Genomic DNA, 18,356 nt, shown 5'->3' on the forward strand with positions numbered 1-18,356 from the left:
TCCACAGAACGAATATCGTTAACGAGCGGTCGTTTGAACGATTTTATGAACGATAATCGTTCGAAAAAGTTCCATGGAATAGGGCCTTTAGTCTGGCATGTCACAGAAAGACAATCTCTAGTTAAAGATCCTGCATTGATTTAAAGGGGTTGTCCAGCGAAAACATTTTTCTTTCAAATCAACTGATATTAGAAAGTTATATAGATTTGTAATTTACTATTACAAAAATACTCAAGTCTTCTATTACTTATCAGTTCCTATATGTCATGCAGGAAAAATGTTGTTTTATTTTCAGTCTGCTCTCTGCTGCCACCTCTGTCCGAGACAGGAACTGTCCAGAGCAGGAGAGGTTTTCTATGGGGATTCATAGAAAACCGAGACCGGTCAGAGATGTCAGCAGAGAGCACTGTGTCAGACTGAAAATAAAACAACAATTCCTGCATGATATATAGGAGCTGATAAGTATGGGAAGACTTGAGTTTTTTTTTATTACAAATCTATATAACTTTTTGATATCAGTTGATTTAAAAGAAAAATAATTTCGCATGACAACCCCTTTAAAGGAACCACTTAAAGTAAATAGTCCACCTTCTCCCTGTAGATCACTCAATTGTTGCATAATATTAGTGTCACCAGAACTCTTTGTGGCTTCTATAATGCGATGCCGACACTTGCGTGTACAATGACTCGCTCCCTTTTTCTGCTGCCACTTGACTCTCCAAACTATGTACTACATGGGCAGGCATATGCCAGAACAGCATTTACATCAGTATATACAAGTATAGCATAGACATCAGTGCCATATTGATGCTTTTAGACAATTGGTAGACGAAACTTAACAAATTACAGGTCTATGTAACCTCGCATAACCCCCTGGTGCAAAACTGTGCTACATGTACTGTTCTGAGAGCACTGTGCCCACCCCAACATAGAAGGAGTTAAAGGAGAAGTCCGGCGAAAAGTTTTATTACAGTATTGTATTGCCCCCCAAAAGTTATACAAATCCCCAATATACACTTATTACAGGAAATGCACATAAAATGCTTTTTTCTCTGCACTTCCTGGATAACATGCTTCACTTTCTGGATAACATGGTGATGTCACTTCCTGGATAAAATGGTGATGTTACGACCCAACTGCTGGAGAGGATGATGGCAGGGGGACACTGAGGGACACAGGGCACTGGAGGGACACTGAGCATCCCTTGCCATCATCCTCTCCAGCAGCCACAGCCCACACAGCTCTGGGAGTCGGTTTGTGACAACACCATTTTATCCAGGAAGTGACATCACCATATTATCCAGGAAGTGACATCACCATGTTATTCTGGAAGTGACATCACCATATTATCCAGGAAGTGACATCACCATGTTATTCTGGAAGTGACATCATCATGTTATCCAGGAAGTGACATCACCATGTTATTCAGGAAGTGACATCACCATGTTATCCAGAAAGTGAAGCCTTGATGCAGTAGTAAGTGCAGGGAAAAAAGCACTTTATGTGCATTTACCGTAATAAGTGTATATTGGGGATTTGTATAACTTTTGTGGGGCAATACAATACTTTAATAAACATTTTCACTTGACTTCTCCTTTAAGTGACTTCTCTGCTGGGATGGGCACAGTACGCTCAGTACAGCAAAGGGAGAGAAGTCTGGCCCTCGGGAAGTTAACTTAAGGTTCACTTAACCAGCTGGGGGGACAGACAGCAATCAGCTATCTGTACAGATGCTGTATACTATAAAGTAGCAGAACACCTGACAACATTCCCTCCATATATTAGTATCCTAAAGACTTCATCAGATACGGTGGACTACGTCAATTACCACCGTTTTTTTTTTTTTAATTTAGGCTGGGAAAGGCCAGAATAAATAGCTCTTTCCACCCCTGTATTACTAGGCCGCTGCTGTTTGTGTTTTGTTTTTTTTTTAACCTGGCTGGTTATGGAGGAGGTGAGGAGGTTCTAAACCCTTTTTATTTATTTATTTATTTATTTAAACTATTAAAAAAAAGTGTGTAACTCTTTTCCATGACCAGCCAAGTAAAAAAATCTAGTAATACAAGACGGTATTTTGCCCCTTAACACCCTAATAATACCAGCCTGCTAACTCCTAGACCAGGAGCACCATTTTTTTTCCCAATGATCTGGGACTACTGATACCCAGATCTTCACAGTACTCTGTGGTGGTAGGTACTGGGGTAATAATGTGGAGGTTAGTGTGAGCCATTTTATGGGTTAACGCTAAACCCCAAGTTAGAAATTATTGCCATCTATCATATGGTTTTCACTACTAAGCCTGTATAAAAAGACACACCTCTCATTGACCATTTTTATTAAAAATATGACTCATTAGTCATCGACAGAATCTACCGAACTTGATGTGTTCATCAGAATACCGATATCGGAAAAACGAAAAGGAGGAAAAAAGAGGCAGGAGCAAAACGCCCATGTTTCTGACAGGTGTTCTGCTCCTTTACAGTGTGTAGCATCTGTAATGATAGCACAGCAGGTAGGCCTGTACATTAAGCAGCTGAGTGCACTGCACCCACCCTTTAAAACCAAAGAGTTAAATCATATATACAGTCTAGCCACCAAGGGGTTAAGAGAGGATGCATAGCATCCCCACTTAAAGGGGTTGTTCACACAAAAAAAATTCTTTCAAATCAAATTCAATCTATTTTTTGGGTGAACAACCCCTTCAAGGGGGGATGCTATGAACGTAACCCATGGTAGGAAGACTGTTACTCCCGGTTTGTTCCAGGTTCTCGTCAAGTCCGGATACCTGAGCAGGACTTTTATTTTTGAACTTGGAAATTAGTCAGTATAATGTTAGTTACTTTTATGAACTATGAGCCTTAGCCGCTCTGTAACTTTCTGTAGTTTTCAGATTGTAGAAGAACAGAAGAAATTTCACAAATATATCCAGACTTCTTTTGTTTTGGTTTTTGTCTGTCTTTCATCTATGTATTAATCAGTCAATCATGATTGCCGTTATAATACTATAACATGCTGTGAACATGTAGTGTAGTGTTCATCCTGCTGACACTAGATGCGGTTGGTAAGAACTCGCCCTCGTGTTGTAGTATCAGCAAACACTTAGTGAAACTCTTTCCTCATTTGACATTGGCACCCGTCTCAGTAGCCTTTAGCGGAATAATCCGGTTTTGGATTGTCTTCTGATCCCTCATGTACATCACATGGAGCCTGGGGCGGAATATTTATTGCCACTTTTTCTTGCTGATGCATTGCTGACATTCTGCTGCAGAATTATCTCATCACACAGCTGCTTCGCTCTTCAGTACTAAGTGCGTGAGAGACCAGACACAGGGTCAATCTCTGATCTAGAGTTTATTGTTTATTTAGAATTTAACCTGCATAGGAGATAAATATTAGTCACTAGAGCTCATACACTTTGCAAAAAATATGATTTTGAAACTGAACCAATTTTTTAAGCTGAAGTTTGTCCAAAATGGCAGCCACACATAGCAATGAGCTGCGACGTAACACTGTCTCCTTCAGTATATATATATATTGTCAGGTCATGTACAGTGAACCGAACACATACATTTACACTAGCTAGAGAGAGATAGGTAGAGGCGGGTTTAGAGAAGCAGGCTTAAGGCCCTATTAACGGAACAATTATTATAGGCTGTATTCGGAATAGGGGGCAACAATCAGCCGAAATTGTTCATGTTGGCTAATTGTTAAAGTCGTTTGTCTTTCAACATATCCTGTATCCTATGGGCTGCCCGGGCGATCAGCGATCACCTGGGCAGCACGCCTGGACCTCCCAGCAGTTCCCTCCGGACTAATCCGCTCGCTGCTGCCGCGTGTAATAGTGGCAGCAGCGAGCGGGGTCGAGGAGCAAAAGAGCGCTGACATCGCTCGTTTCCTGCTCTGAGTCGGGCCGTGGAATACGGCCTTTAGAGTGGATTATAAGAGATTGATTAACTATGAGGGACAATAATGTGAAGGTAGAAGTTTTAGTTGTGTAGCTGTGATATGGCTTCTGTGATATACAGCAAGTAAGTGTTGGTGTTTTTATCTGAGACACTTGTCATGGTGGCCCAGAGTGGTGTTATCCACATCCGGACACACGGGCACTGGCACTTGTGAAGGTAGCACAATGTGTGGGCTAACTGTTGACTCTGAACAGGTTTAGAGATCTATCTTGGGGACCTTGCCTAAGTAGAAGTATACTCTGTGGGGAAAGTGTACAGTGTTGCAGTAGAAAATCCTCGTACTCACAATTACAAGAGAAAGTAGTTAGAAGACCACCATTTGCCAAACCAGCCAGCCCAGAGACTCTCTGGTTCGGTAGCATGAGTTCCAGGCTTAAACAACTGGACGAAGCTAATTCCTTTTGGTTTCCCAAGGTAGTTGAGAAGTTATCAGTAGGATACTTCAGCTTATGCTGTTTGTCCTACTGAGGATCAGTCCCTTTACAGACTGTTCTGACATTTATAAGGCTGGGTTCACACTATGTATATTTGAGGCTGTATTTGTGAGGCTGTATAGCAACCAAAACCAGGAGTGGATTGAAAACACAGAAAGGCTATGTTCACATAATGTTGTAATTGAGTGGATGGCCGTCATTTAATGGCAAATTTTTGCTGTTATTTTAAAAAAACGGCTGTTATATTGAAATAATGGCAGTTATTTACCGTTATATGACGGCCATCCACTCAATTTCAACATTGTGTGAACAGAGCCTTTCTGTGTTTTCAATCCACTCCTGGTTTTGGTTGCTATGAGGACCTGACTTGAGGACCAAATACTGCCTGAAGTATACAGTGTGTGAACCCAGCTTAAAGAAGGATCCCAGGCATAGGCAAGGGATCCTTCCCTACGAATTTACTGAGACATCAAGTATAACAGGTAAAAGTCTTTTATCTGTACCTTCATAGCCTCCAGCCACAAATGGGTCAATAAGTGCAAAATTCTTTCTCAATTACAAAGCATATATCTCATATGCAAGATAACAACAGCATAACATACAATAGGCATAAATATCACAATAAACAGAAACTTAAGTTATAAAGTATCATCTTGTACCTTATAGGGAACACTTAAAGTCCTTGATAAGGCACTTGTAATCCGTGTTTATTATGGTACAGAGTACTCCTTTTAACTTTTAAGAGTCTCTTGACAGCGTCCATAATAAACTATTAAACAATCTGGTGACTGTTGTAGTGGCGACAAGATAGCATAAGACTTGTGACATCTTTATAGTGTCCTTTGATAATAAGTTCCTTTTTGTAGACATCCTCTAGCACATAGCAAGTAGTGTATGTTAGAGCAGTGATTTTCAACAAGTGTGCCGACACATGGCCGGGTGTGCTGCGGGGAAAGTTCCCCAAACTATGGTGCCCTTGCAGATCGCCCCCCTGCTGCTGTCCGCCTCACCTACTAGCCGCCTGTAGCGCCCTGACGTGCTCCTTCTATCCAATCAGCGGAGACCGGGAGCGTGGTGCGCTGCAGCGGGCTGTGATGCACGCATCCAATCAACGTGTGCGCTACGGCCCGCCGCAGCGCACCACGCTCCCGATTTCCGCTGATTGGGGGAGCACGTCCGGGCCCTACGGGCGGTCAGTGGGTGAGGCGGACAGCAGCGGCGACTATATCGGAGGAGGTGAGGAGGAAGGGGGGGAGAGAAACCTGGGGATGGGAGAGAAGCACAGGAGAGAAGCAGGGGGGAGAGAAACCTGGGGATGGGAGAGAAGCACAGGAGAGAAGCAGGGGGGAGAGAAGCACAGAAGAGAAGCAGGGGGGAGAGAAACCTGGGGATGGGAGAGAAGCACAGCAGAGAAGCAGGGGGAAAGAAGCACAGCAGAGAAGCAGGGGGGAGAGAAACACAGGAGAGAAGCAGGGGGGAGAAGTATGGTGGAGAGAAGCACAGGAGAGAAGCACAGGAGAGAAGCAGGGGGGAGAAGTATGGTGGAGAGAAGCACAGGAGAGAAGCAGGGGGGAAAAGAAAACAGGCCCAGGTTTCACACTGTGAGTGAGTATAAATACATTTAGAATCTATATTATTAACTATATGTATAATATGTACTGTTTTAGTGTCATTTTGTGCCATTTTGGTTGGTGGTGTGCCCCGGGATTTTTTAAGTATAAAAAGTGTTCCAAAGCTCAAAAAAGGTTGAAAATCACTGCTTTAGAGTCTCCACATAAAGTAGTCCCCAAACATCATCCTATATAAAAGACGTCAGCAGCAATTACTGTAGTAGCATGTTTTTATTACACTAACCCCTAACATAACTAAATCCTCCCATAACAATCGTCAGTTTTGCTACCACATACATAGGGGGGGATTTATGAAGACCGGCGTACAAGCATCCTCCCCGCCTCCCCCAGTCTTGTCATCCCCCCCCCCCCCCAAGCTCCCCCAGCCCGCCCTTCGAGCAAGCAGGGCATACGGCAGGGGTACGCCAGGGAAAAGGGAGGAATCTGCACCTTCTCCCTGGCGAATGCTTGGGGCGGACGTTTCCTAAATGTCCCCCATAGTTTAGTGACCACACACTTTTCTACATGTGGCCTACATGGCCCAAGTTAAATGCTTTGCCTAACTGGACATACTTAACACAAACCGTAACTGCCCAAAGGATGCAATCCACATGAGGCTTTTTAACTGGCCCTACTTGGTAAGACGCTCATGCAGGGCCAAGAGATAATCTCAACCTGTGGCCCATAAGACATGAGAGAGAAGGTGGCAACACACCTGGCCAGGCTATGGCAGCAGCCCACCATCTCTGTGCCCCTTGCATATGGGTTTGCATATATTCTTACCAGGTTCCAGGTTATGTTTACAGTCCAGGAGGTAATCCCTTTTTACCGAGCCTCTGGTATCAAATAGGGTATAGCCATGTACTAGGTCCATCACTAGGCCATACGCTTTATTATTATTATTATTATTTATTATTACCTCATGCATTGCTGCCTTCCTTCATTCAGAACACCCTTCACCTGGGTCTGGGGGCAGCACATGTCTATTGATATCCCACTCCAATAGGTTAGGGGTGGAGTAAAAAGCAATGATGCTGGTGCAGGAGAGGGTGGTGGCCTTTCTAGGACTGCTGCACACTCTCAGCTTGGCAGTCCATGTTGGAATGCTGCACTCTCACAGGTTGGCGGTCCTTCTGGGACTGCTGCATGCTTACAGGTTGGCCATCCTAAAGAGGACCTGTCACCCCGGCTGTTGGAGCAGAGCTCGTCCATCCCCCTGGTGGAGCCCCGGATACTTACCCCTTACTGCTCCAGTCATTGTCTATCGACCTCGGAGTCATCTCTAGTGATTTGCATAACGCGCGCGCAGCTTCGGGCAGCGATTTCTCCATGGCGGAACCAGGTCTGGGAGCGGGACTTCCAGGAAAGGGTAAGTATCCGGGGCTCCACCAGGCGGTTGGGCGGGGTGACAGGTTCCCTTTAAGGTGTTTAGTCACCCTCAGGGAGAAACCATGATAGGAGAGAACCCTATATAGGTGTTTATTTGTCTTTTCTTAGCAAAACAAACCAATTTATTTATCCTTTTTCACCATAAATTTAAATTCGGGTTTAGACCTGAACCTATTATCTGTTAATTAAATGAAAAAGTGGTTTTTCATTGGCTTTTCTCTGTGTAAACCTTACTTGTATTTTTAGACTCTGATTTCTTTTTTCATCTAACATTGAGTGATTCCATGAACATAATTTGCAAAAACATCCACTAATAACTTCCTATTCTGTGTAATTGATGATTCGTGAAGCCATAATGGGTCTATGATTGCCTGGTGGCGGGAGGTGACCAGCATCCGGTCGATCAATAATAAAAGCCAGGTATTATGGAAGCCCAAGGTGCCTTTTAGCTCAAAGAATTTTTATATTTCCTTTGTTATGTTTGGGTTGTTATGACACGACACACATCTTTATTTATATTTTTTGTATATTGTGCACTTTTACATGTTTGTTCATCACAAGAACTTTTCAGAGAGAGGTCCAGGTGTGGGACCATCAGATTCTTCATCCCCTGCAACCCAGCTCCCTCTTCTTGAGCTTGTTTAAATATAAAGGAAGCACCAGAGGTCGATTTTTGTTGAACCCTGCAGACTCATCTTGCTTGGAAAACTGTGGTAAGGTCAGAGATGGCTTATGGTAGACCACGTATGTATGAGTACTCTATAGGAGGCATGTCATGTGTGTCCAGCCTATATCCTTTCAACCATATCCTTCTCCATATATTCGTTCTGAGGTTTCACTTGCATTTATAGTGCTCCTTGTGCATTCTAGACCACCACCTTCATTGTATGATAGTTAAAGTTCATGAATTTCAATTCTTGTCACTGTCATTCCAGTTTGGGCTTGTTAGACTTTGTTTTTGGCCTGTTATGTTGTACTTTGCATGTGACCGCATTGACAAGCATGTTCTCAAAACTGTCAAGACTTGAACGTTATGGACACCTTTGACATAGAAAAATTATTTTAACAAATGTTTGTGGTTGGGTGAAAAATGTTGCATTTAAGTGGTTGCCCCAAGATCCAAAGTTATCTGATTGGAAGGATTTAACAGCTGGGACCACACCGATCCTGAGAATGGAGGACTACTATCTCCCTAAAACAATGGAGCAGACATGCACATGTACATCCAGGTCTCCATTCATTCATAATAGTTTTTCTCCTAACTGCCAAGGGCTGAGGGCTAATTGTCCTCAATTCCTGGAATCGCAAGGTTTTCCGACGGTTAAAATCCCAGGATTGACTGGTTATTTCCTACCCCATGTCTAGGGGATAACGTTGGATCACCCCTTATAGTTTCAAGTTGAAATCTTTATTCAATTTTGTCCTCCTAATCAGAGTAATAATTGTGCTCACAGCATGCGCTGTAGTGAATGGGCCTGTCATGGAAGAAGGGCCTACCGGGCACATGTCCCATATCCGTAGGCAAGTGCTGCTTTTAAAATTATATTGTAACTATTCTTAAGCTTATATTCTGGAGATTTCATATACTGTATAAACGAGTTCTCTCCCTCTCTGCCCTCAAAAAAGCATTTTATGATTGGTGAACATTGACGTATAGGAATGCCCCGCCCCCCACAGTGACGTAATCGTCGCCCGCCTCAGCAATGTCATCGGAATAGGCCGACCTAGAGGCCTAGGCCCTGCCCCCTCTCATCCGCCTGCCACATAGGGACGGGGCCTATGCCTATAGGTTGGCCCTTTCCAATGGCGCCACTGAGGGGTAGGGCCTAAGTGACAATGACGTCACAGAGGGGGCATGACCTACATAGCCGATGTAGGCGGGGATATGGGGCACTATGGCTAGGAAGTCTCGTCCATATGGTGCTGTTCACCAACTATAACATACATTTTTGAGGGGAGAGACTACCAAGAAATCCTTTGTCTGTCAAGATGTAACCTGTCCAGACTATAAGCTTAGGAATGGTAATGAGAACTCTTCATTCTGAAAATGAGTGACAATATCACTTTAATACGCAGTCTCAGAAAGATGACACTTTTGAAAACTTTTAAAAAATGATGGCTCAGAGAGTCATTGGGACCTTGTCTTATAACTTCTTCTTGATTGGACATTTGAGGATATCATCTTCTCCTCATTGGGCCACTGCAGGAAGCCATTTGGCATGGGAAGGGGGAGAGGTGAGTTTCTGTTTTTATTTTTATTTTATTTTCTGGACACAAGGGAGGGCCTAACTACAGTGTGGGTCATAAAAGAAATCTAATTACAGTATGGGGGCACAAAAAATACTTGCTACAGTAGGGGGGCACAAAAAATTCTTACTACAGTAGGGGGCCACAGACTGTCCAGATTCACTGGGCTGGATGTTCTGCAGGGGAGAGTCTATAAACAATAAGTTGGTGATTCATAAGACATCACAGGCTTGCTTTTACCAGGCTAGACAGATTTACTGGGCCAGGCGGAGAGTGCTTAGCACATCAAGTTTACTGACAGTAAGCAAGTGATGCATAAATCAGTGCTGGCTTACTGTGCAGTACAAGAGATAGGGACCTCTGTTGGACCTGTTCCTCTTAAGTAGTTTGCATGGCTCTTTACACTAGTAAAGTATTAGAAAGTAAGTAGTAACTACTGCGTAATTGACCAGCAATGTGTATGCACTGCCAGTCCCATCTGGTTACTATTCTGGGGACCATAACAAAGACCATATCTCCCTGCAGCAAACTGGTTATGGCTCTGTATACATCAGGAGCTGTAATATAGCCGCGCTCTTGAGTCAGCAGAGTACACTATGAAGAATGTCTTTCTTTTTAGCAAACGCTTTAAATTCTAACATGAACTTCTCCACTATGCCCCTTTACCTATTGCCCGCAGTGTTACTTGCTGAGCTTCGTGCAGCGGTGCCTGCAGAGACGTGTCACCTATTTCCTACTCATCAGTTTTTCTTGGACATAGCGTTCATTTTTTCACACCAGAACTGAACACAGTTTTCCTCCACTTGACATTTTTCAGCTGGTTTGTGAATAGTCAGCAAATAGGATCCGACCTACCAAGTTTACACTGTAGGCAATTATAACACAATTCTAAAGGGGTACTCTGGCAAAAAAAATTCTTTCACGTCAACTGGTTTCAGAAAGTAATATATATTTGCATGTCCGGCAGGAAGTGGTGTATTGTTTTCAGTCTGACACAGTGCTCTCTGCTGCCACCTCTGTCCATGTCAGAAACTGTCCAGAGAACAAGAGGTTTTCTATAGGGATTTGCTACTGCTCTGGTCAGTTCCTGTAACAGACAGAGGTGGCAGCAGAGAGCACTGTGTCACACTGGAAAAAAAATCCACTACTTCCAGCTGGACATACAGCAGCTGATAAGTACTAGAAGACCGGAGATTTTTTAAATAGAAGTAATTGGCAAATCAATATAACTTTGTGAAACCAGTTGATATAAAAAAAAAAAAAATCTCTGCAGTACCCCTTTAAGTAGTTTCCCCCTACATACCCTATAAGTAAATAATCAGGAATCATGTAAAAAAAAAATCTCACAAGAAATTGTTCACTTCTGTCGTAAGAGCTTCAATAACAATTTTTGATATTCTCTATAACATATAAAAAAAAATTAAATGACAGTAGCCATTTAAAGGACAACTCCCGCGGGACCCCCAAAAAAAAAAAAACACAGACACACACAGACACCATACTCACCATCTCTCCGGTGACGATCGCCACTCGATTCGCCCGCCGTCCGCCTCTCCGTCGCCGCCGTCCGCCATCCAGCGATGTCTCCAACTTCCGGGTCCAGGGGATGGAAAAGGCTACCAGTGCGCTTGCGCACCGGCAGCCTTTTCATTGGCTGGAGCGCATCACATGGCTTCCAGCAAGCTGGAAGCCATGTGATGCGCTCCAGCCAATGAAAAGGCTGCTGGTGCGCATGTGCACCAGCAGCCTTTTCATCCCCATTCACTTTGCATGAAGACGCCGAGGAGGAAGAAGACCCGGACCGCCCCTCGGCTCTGACGTCGTCGTCACCAGATGCCGCCCCGGAGAAGAGGACCGTGACGATCGTAATAGGTAATGTATACATTCCTTAACTTCCGGGGTGGGGGGTCGGGGGTCCGAAAGTGGGGGAAGGGGGCCAGGCCGGGTATTTAACCACATTACAAAGTTATATAACTTTGTAATGTGTGTTAAATGAGCAAAAAAAAAATTTTGTGGGAGTTGTCCTTTAAGGATCCGTCCACATCACTATATTATGTAGGTACTTCCCCTGCAGAACAAATTCTCTTATACATAAATGGGCGAAAAATCCAATTATTCACCTAAAAATAGGCACAAAGCCCTTGATAAATGTCCCTTTATGTCTTTTGTTCAACTTAGTGATCTCTTCCTACAGTCCATGTTCATGGTTCTACCTCTTTGTCTCTTCCTAGAATCGATGTTCTTGATTCCAACTCCTGGTCTCTTTCTAGAACCTATGGGGGAGATTTATCAACCATGGTGTAAAGTGAAACTGGCTCAGTTGCCCCTAGCAACCAATCAAATTCCACCTTTCATTTTCCAAAGATTCTGTGAGGAATGAAAGGTGCAATCTGATTGGTTGCTAGGGGCGACTGAGCCAGTTTCACTTTACACCATGTTTGATAAATCTCCCCCTATGTTCCTTATTCCAGCTCCTGGTCTCTTTCTAGAACCTATGTTCCTTATTCCAGCTTCTGGTCTCTTCCTAGAGTCTATGTTTATGGTTCACCTCCTTGTCCTTTTCTCGACTCTTTGTTCCTGAATCAACCTCCTGGTGTCCTCCTGGTAATTGTGTTCCTAGTTCTGGCATCTTTTTTCCTGGTTCCAATTCTTGGTCTTTTCCAGCTTTCTGTATTTTTCATCTCCTCCTAATGTTTGTGTTCCTGGCTTGAGTTCTCCTGGTCTCTTCTTGGTGTTCTCACACCCTATGCTCTTGTTTAACACAACAAGAAGTGGGGTGACGCCTTAAAAACGTTAAAATCCATAAATCCTTGGGCACAGAAGGTATCCATCCGAGAGTTTTGCAGGAATTAACTCTGTGTTAGAAAGACCCTTATTCCTTATATTTAAAGATTCTATAATGCCAGGGATTGTTCCACAGGACTGGCGCATAGCTAATGTGGTACCAATATTCAAGAAGGGGTCAAAGAGTGATCCTGGAAACTACAGGCCTGTAAGTCTAACATCTATAGTAGGTAAAGTATTTAAAGGGGTTTGTGAGAGATGCTATGCTGGAGTATCTTAATGAAAATAATCTTATGACTCAGCACCAGCATGGATTTATGAGGCATTGTCCTGTCAGACTAATCTGATCGGCTTCTAAGAGGAGGTCAGTTATAGACTGGACCTGGGGGAGGCTGTGGATGTTGTGTATCTGGACTTTTCAAAGGCATTTGATACTGTGCCGCATGAAAGGTTGGTCTACAAAATGAGGATGCTGGGACTAGGGGAAAACGTATGCAAATGGGTAACTGGTTGAGTGTTAGAAAACAGAGGGTGGTCATTGATGGAACATATTCAGATTGGGTTTTAGTTACTAGTGGGGTACCACAGGGGTCAGTGTTGGGTCCACTTCTTTTTTATATTTTTATTAATGATCTTGTTGAGGGGCTACAGAGTAGAATCTCCATATTTGCAGATGATACTAAACTGGGTAAAGTAATCACCACAGAGGAGATTATCATATTACAGAGGGATTTGGGGAAGCTGGAGGCTTGGGCAGATAAATGGCAAAGGAAGTTTAATGTGGATCAATGTAAGGTTATTAGTGATAAGCGAACAGTGTCGGACTGGGCCACCGGGGGACCAGGGATTTCCCCGGTGGGCCCCGAGCAGGAGTAGGCCCCGCCCCCCAGTGAGGGGACACAGGGATGGAGACCACATCAATGTGGTCTCCACCCAGTAAGCCCAGCGGGGCCCCCATGCTCCTGGGGGGCCCACTCAGCCGCCGACTGGCGCTCCTCACCCTTTTAACAGGAAGCGATCGCAGTGATCGCTTCCAGTTAAATGTGTCAGTCTTCCGATTGACAGCGCAAGAAGCCATAGGCTTCCCGCGCTGTCAATCACTCTTGTGACCGCAAGCAGCTTCTTGCTTGCGGTCACAAGCGTGCCGCCGCCGCTCCCGACAGATGCGCAGCTCCTGGTCCCGGGCAGCTCCGTCACCACTGAGCTCTGTGCGCGGTGCGGCAGCTGGGACTTCCGGTACACGTAGCGCATACCGGAAGTCCCAGCCGCTGCGACGCGCACGTAGCTCAGTGGTGACGGAGCTGCCCGGGACCAGGAGCTGCTCATCTGTCCGGGAACAGAAGAGAGAAGAGGCCCGCGACCAACGGGGGAGCGTGGTGACAGGTGAGTTGTGTTTTGTTTTGTTTTCCTTTTATCATAGGGGGACATCACTTGAGGCTATAGGGGGGATGGCCAGCATGAGGGTTGCTATAGGGGGGGGAAATGGATAATATATGGGGGCTACAGGGGGATGGCCAGCATGAGGGGGGCTATAGCGGGGGAAAAACAATATATGGGGGGCTACAGGGGGATGGCCAGCATGAGGGGGGCTATAGGGGGGGATGGACAATATATGGGGGGCTACAGGGGGATGGCCAGCATGAGGGGGGCTATAGGGGGGGATGGACAATATATGGGGGGGCTACAGGGGCATGGCCAGCATGAGGGGGGCTATAGGGGGGATGGACAATATATGGGGGCTACAGGGGGATGGCCAGCATGAGGGGGGCTATAGCGAGGGGGGGTGGACAATATATGGGGGGCTACAGGGGGATGGACAGCATGAGGGGGGCTATAGGGGGGATGGGCAATATATGGGGGTCTACAGGGGGATGGACAGCATGAGGGGGGCTATAGGGGGGTGGACAATATATGGGGGGCTATAGGGGGATGGCCAGCATGAGGGGGGCTATAGGGGGGATGGACAATATATGGGGGGCTACAGGGGGATGGACAGCATGAGGGGGGCTATGGGGGGATGGACAATATATGGGGGGCTATAGGGGGATGGACAGCATGAGGGGGGCTATAGGGGGGATGGACAGCATGAGGGGGGCTATAGGGGGGATGGACAGCATGAGCGGGGCTACAGGGGGGATGGACAGCATGAGGGGGGCTACGGGGGGGGGTGGACAGCATGAGGGGGGCTACAGGGGGAATGGACAGCATGAGGGGGGCTACAGGGGGGATGGACAGCATGAGGGGGGCTACAGGGGGGATGGACAGCATGGGGGGGGGCTACGGGGGGATGGACAGCATGAGGGGGGCTATAGGGGGGGATGGACAGCATGAGGGGGGCTATAGGGGGGATGGACAGCATGAGGGGTGCTATGGGGGGATGGACAGCATGAGGGGGGCTATAGGGGGGATGGACAGCATGAGGGGGGCTATAGGGGGGGATGGACATCACTGGGGGCTACAGGGGTGATGGCCAGCATGAGGGGGGCTATAGGGGGGATGGACAGCACTTGGGGCTATAGGAGGGATGGACAATATAAGGGGGGCTATAGGGGGGATGGGCAACATGAGGGAGGCTATTAGGGGGATGGACAACATAAGGGGGGCTGTAGGGGGATGGACAATATAAGGGGGGCTATAGGGGGATGAACAACATAAGGGGGGGCTATAGGGGGGATGGACAACATGAGGGGGCTATAGGGGGATGGACAACATGAGGGGCTATAGGGGGGATGGACAATATAAGGGGGGCTATAGGGGGATGAACAACATAAGGGGGGGGCTATAGGGGGGATGGACAACATGAGGGGGCTATAGGGGGATGGACAACATGAGGGGGCTATAGGGGGATGGACAACATGAGGGGCTATAGGGGGGAATGGACAACATGAGGGGGCTATCTATATTGAAGAAGGACAACATGGAGGGGCTATATATATTGGGATGGACAACATAAAGTGGTTTACCTATATAGGACATAGACAACACTGGGGGCTATCTATATGGAGGACTGAACAAAGGACCATCTATAAGGTGTCTACACAGAGGGGACCATATACCATAAGGGATATATACTGTATATACATAGAGTCAGGGCTACCCACTAAATGAGGGTGTAAAGGGGCCAATACAGATGTGCAGTTTGTAGAGAGCTGAGGATGGTGCCAGAGTGAGGATCCTAATATGTCTGTCTGGCAGATTCTGTGGATTCGTGGCTCGGAGAAGTTCTCATAACGGCCCAGGGCAGATGGAGAAGAAGAAGAAGAGGGAAGAACTCTGATCAGAGAAGACGTCCCCTGTGAGTCACTTGATGTAACTGCACTGTAATGTTTATGGTGTATAGAGCCTGTGTAGAGCTGCGTCCATCTCTATATGACTGGATGAGGTGATAGTGATCTGTGTACAGTGGATTATTCAGTAGCAGCGATGGTATTAGTCAGTATGTGGTGGTGTTAGTCAGTATGTGGTGGTGTTAGTCAGTGTGTGGCGTTGTTAGTCAGTATGTGGCGTTGTTAGTCAGTATGTGGTACAGTATGTGTATTTGTCACTTGTAATATGGTACTGTGTTTTATTAGTATACTGGATTTGGTCAGTAACAATATAGTGATGGTAGTGGTTGTGGTGTGGTGTAATATTTCCACCTTGTATACTGGTATTATTGGTAATATTGGTATTGGATTTGGTCAGTAACAGTATGGCGGTAATATGTATGGTGATAATATTTCCCCTTGTATACTGGTATTATTGGTGATATCACTTTCAGTATACAGGATTTGGTCAGTAATAGTATGGCAGTAATATGTGTGGGGATATTTGCTCTTTATATACTGGTGCTATTGGTAGCATACAGTAGTATACAGTGTTATCATGCAAAGAAAATTGTCTTATAGCCCAATTACACCGGCCAATTATCGGTAACAAGTGCTCCTAGGAAGCCCCATGTAAAAGTGTCAGAGATCAGCTGACAAGCGAGCAAATGCCCGATAGTCGGCTGATTTGATCTTTTGTGCGGCTGTAAAAATCGTTGTTGGCCGCACATCTCTATGTATTCCTGCCCTGCTGATCAGCAATCGTTTGCAGCCCTACACTGCCCCATATCATGCCGTGTAACTGGACCCTTATTACTGTTACCATACATAAGTATAGTCACAGAAGGGTGGGCCCCAAGAAGGATTTCCCCTGGTGGGCCCAAGGCACTCCAGTCCGACACTGTGAGCGAATACTGTTCGATCGAATAGATATTCAATCGAATAGTGAGATATTCGAATATTCGATATGCGTACGAATATCCCGCGAATATTTGACAAATATTCGATAAGCGTTCAAATCCCCCAGCTTCCGGTTTTACCATCCAAATGGTCAAATAGATGTTTTTCACTAATCGAATACTTGTTCCCATAGACTTTAATGGGATCGAATATTTGATCGAATATTCGAATATTCGCGGGATATTCGTACGAATATCGAATATTCGAATATCTCACTATTCGCTCATCACTAAAGCTTATGCATTAGGGCCGTAGTAATAATAAGTACAGTTATGTGCTAAATAATAAAACACTGGGTAAAACTACTTTCGAAAAGGACCTAGGGGTATTGGTGGACAGTAAACTCAACTTTAGTGGTCTTTTTACACCTAGGCCTGTAACCATGACAAGGAGGCATCCTCTACATCTAGAGGAAAGAAGGCTTCAGCACCAGCACAGACACAGATTCTTTACTGTTAGAGCAGTGAGACTATGGAACTCTCTGCCACAGTATGCTGTCATGGTTGATTCATTAAATAAGAGAGGTCTGGATGCCTTTCTTAGTAAATATTAGATGTCATGTGATGAGATGATGACCCAGGGATTTGTGTTGTTTGCCCTTGGAGTCGGGAAGAAATTTTTCTCCTTGTGATGCGGAAAGTTTCTGTAGGTTGAACTTGATGGTCTCTTGTCTGTTGTTTTAACCTTATTAACCATGTAACTATGTAAAGTGAATCTGTACCAGCCACCACCCACTACAAACCGCCAGTATACTTTTCTAGCCTTCACCGCTACACCGCTGTTTCGGGGTGTTGCCCTTCATCAGTGTGGAGCAGGATTCTGGCTAGGTGGGAGCAATGCCTAGTAGAGCCATAAGAGAAACAGATTACTGAACTCAGGGAGACCAGCCAAACGACAACACTGCCGGCTGCTAGTGAAAGCGCTCAGTGCAATGAAGTCCTAGGTGCATTGCCCCCTGGGAAACATGAATATGCAAAAGTAAAATATATTGCAGTAAGCAGTCTAGCCGGTGCCAAACTGCTTGCAGCTAAAACGATTCACATTGATGTTATAAAATGTTACTGTATATTGAAATATGTATGTATTCAATTTAAATGCCATTCTACAGATCCTGGGGGGTTTAGAAGTTGGAACCCTACGATCTCCTACTTGACAATTAAAAAATGTTATTCATTTGTTATATAACTTTATTAAAGAAAAGCCAAATGCTGCAAAAAGATCCAAAAGAAAAAAACAAAAAAAAAAACTTAACATAAGATAGAGGATTATAGAAAAGATTTCAGGAGATTAGAGAAAGCTTCATAGTCACCCAGGATAATTTCACGTGGGATTTCAGCAGATTTAACTTTGCAGTAAATATCTAGGTCTTCCCCTTTGAGAGCAGTGATCAGCTGAACTGAACCTGAACTTGAGAGCCAAGGAGGGAGTGAAGAGCACCGAAGCGGATTGTTAATGGACATTGTGGGGGGCTTTAAGGACACGTAGGCTGGGTTGGGATAACCATTGGCAAAATTGCAGTTTTGGAGCCTGCCTCTGTAAGGCCAGATTCACATTACGGAATCCGCGCAGATAAATTCAGGCGGATTCCATCACTAGCACACGCTCACGGCCACGCACCTCTCCGCCCGTGCCAAAGACACCATTCTATGCACAGGCGGATTC

The sequence above is a fragment of the Dendropsophus ebraccatus genome, chromosome 8 (assembly GCF_027789765.1).
Source record: "Dendropsophus ebraccatus isolate aDenEbr1 chromosome 8, aDenEbr1.pat, whole genome shotgun sequence".
Classification (NCBI taxonomy): domain Eukaryota; kingdom Metazoa; phylum Chordata; class Amphibia; order Anura; family Hylidae; genus Dendropsophus; species Dendropsophus ebraccatus.